This window comes from Protopterus annectens, chromosome 5.part1, assembly GCF_019279795.1.
Source record: "Protopterus annectens isolate FY-2018-M chromosome 5.part1, PAN1.0, whole genome shotgun sequence".
NCBI lineage: Eukaryota > Metazoa > Chordata > Ceratodontiformes > Protopteridae > Protopterus > Protopterus annectens.
In genome coordinates, this window is record NC_056736.1 from 113,324,306 (window position 1) to 113,326,641 (window position 2,336).

At 34.4% G+C, this 2,336-nt stretch overlaps 1 non-coding gene across 1 annotated transcript; it reads right to left on the reverse strand.

Annotated features, from left to right (window-relative positions):
- Positions 1–955: 955 nt before the first annotated feature.
- Positions 956–1,124, reverse strand: LOC122803679. The gene has a single exon (XR_006365138.1). It is a non-coding gene; the product is annotated as a U1 spliceosomal RNA (small nuclear RNA).
- Positions 1,125–2,336: the final 1,212 nt, after the last annotated feature.

Sequence of the window (2,336 nt, forward strand, 5' to 3'; positions counted from 1 at the left end):
CAATAGTAACCCCTCCTTCCTTTTCTGGGGATTCCTCCTCATCCACCAGACCAAACTTCTTTTTTCCCCTCCTATCATCCAACAACTGCTGACCAAGGGGTAGTAGAAGCTATTTCTCTGATAGAGAAAGGTTTTTATTCAGAAATGTTTCTGGTACAAAATAAATAAGTCTCTTGGAGACCAGTCTTATAGCTTTCTTTTTTAAAGCAGTTTGTGAAAGTTCAAACATTCAGAATGCTGTCCCTTATCTCTGATTCTCCATGAAAGTTACTTAGTAATTGCAGATTTATAACATGCTTATCATCCGATTACTATTGCCTCAGACTTCAAACATTTTTATGGTTTTCTGTATATGGATTACACTTTTAGTTCTCTGCATTACCTTTTGGGTTTTCAACTGTTCTGTGGGTATTCTCAAAGTGTCTATCTAGCCCAAGTATAGCCTCTTGCAGAGTGCAAGGTATTCACATTTTCCTTATTTAGATAACCTTATTATCTTTATAGAGTCTTTTTCAAAATGTCAGTTTGGGTGAGAAATATCATTCACTGGGGTTTCAAGAGAACATTCAAAAGTCTTATTTGAGTTCTTCTGACAGGATTGTTTTCTTGGGGTATCTCATAGATACCCAAGTTCAAAGAGATTTTCTTCCACAGGAAAACAGCTCTATATGTAGATTTATTTTTGAGTTTTTCTACTCGGTCCACAACTTCAGCAAGGAAATTTCATAGGATACTAAGAATCATGGTATCCATAATTCTTATGATTCCTTTAGCCAGACTCCACAAAAGACGAATTCAGTAGTTCACAGGTTTATAGGTTCATAGGTAAATACTAGGCTGTCAGTCCGCAGACTATTACAAGTGTAACCAATTACCACAGGTCATAATCAAACCCTGTACCTTTGTGAGCCAAAACCCTTAACCATTATGCCTACCCCCTCCAAAAAAAAAAAAATCGGGAACAGAACAAACACAGTCACCCACTACCATAAATTATACAGTTGAATTTCCTACATTTTGAGAAACCACTGGGGTCAGCCCAACCAAAGTGCAATGGAAGAGAATTGCCCTGGTACCTAAAATTTGTATGATCCCAAAATCAATATCCCCTGGCATTCCAGATTCCTTCTTTTGGGATCTGTAAAAAGGCAACTGCTTTTGTCGAAAAAACTGTTTTATCTGAATTCATACTCCCATTTTCCATTCCAGCTACAGTGCAGTCTGTAACCACAGGCACCTCAGACTTTGCTTGGGGAGCACTGTCTATGGGAATACAAGTGCAGTATCGTTGGAACAAAAAACAGTTAAAAAAAAGAGATGTTGGCATATCATCTAAGGTCGAAATGTTAGCAGCAAAACACCAAAGCAACCCTTCCACTGCTCAAAGAACCAGTCAATGGAGGAACGTGGTAGATAATTTTAATGCTCTTGTCTAAAAGCTTTTTAAAATCTTGCTATTCAGCACAATACTTCGACAAAATAAAAAACAAATAACAGTTTAAATCAAGCGCTTTCGCTTGGTCCCATTGCCAAGCTTTATCAAGATGGAATATCAGTGCAAATCTGGCTGTATATATGGGGTCCATTAACCATCATGTGATAGCTATACTAATTAGGCTTTAAAGCTATACATTTGGTTTCAAGCCTATCTGTTTTTCATCCACTCACCACTGTTGTACAATTCACTAATACTGACATACATAGAATATAAAACTTTATACAAAATTCATTAGATCAGCTTATCTGTGTATTGTCATTGAATTAATTCATAAAAAATTTTTTCATAAAAATTTAAAAATGTACCAAAATCTGTAGATCTATGTGTAAAAACTTGTTTGAAACATAGAACCATGCATTTCTTATAAATAAATATATATACTATATATTAAATAAATAAATATTATATAAATACTGAAAAAGTTTAAATATATATTTTCAATTAGCTTGATACATATTTTCTAAACTGTCATTCAATAATACAATACCTATAAAAATTACTTGCAATCAATGTATTGTTATGAAATTTATATATGAATTTATTAATCCACTGTACTAAGAACATATTTTATTCAAATGATTAAATGTTCATATATAGTGACATCTCTTTACTTTTAAATAACAATCTGGCCATTCTTAGTTTAAGGACACTCTTTATGTTTATCTAAGGTCCCCATGGGCCATTACAAGTGATTACAGACAACACCACGGTGATCCAGATCTTACCCTCAGTGCAGATTACCCATGGTAGTCTGGAATATACCAGTTCAGCACAATCTCACTTTACAAGCACCTTACATCCCATTAGATCAGAATATTTCACTAGACAAACTGAACAG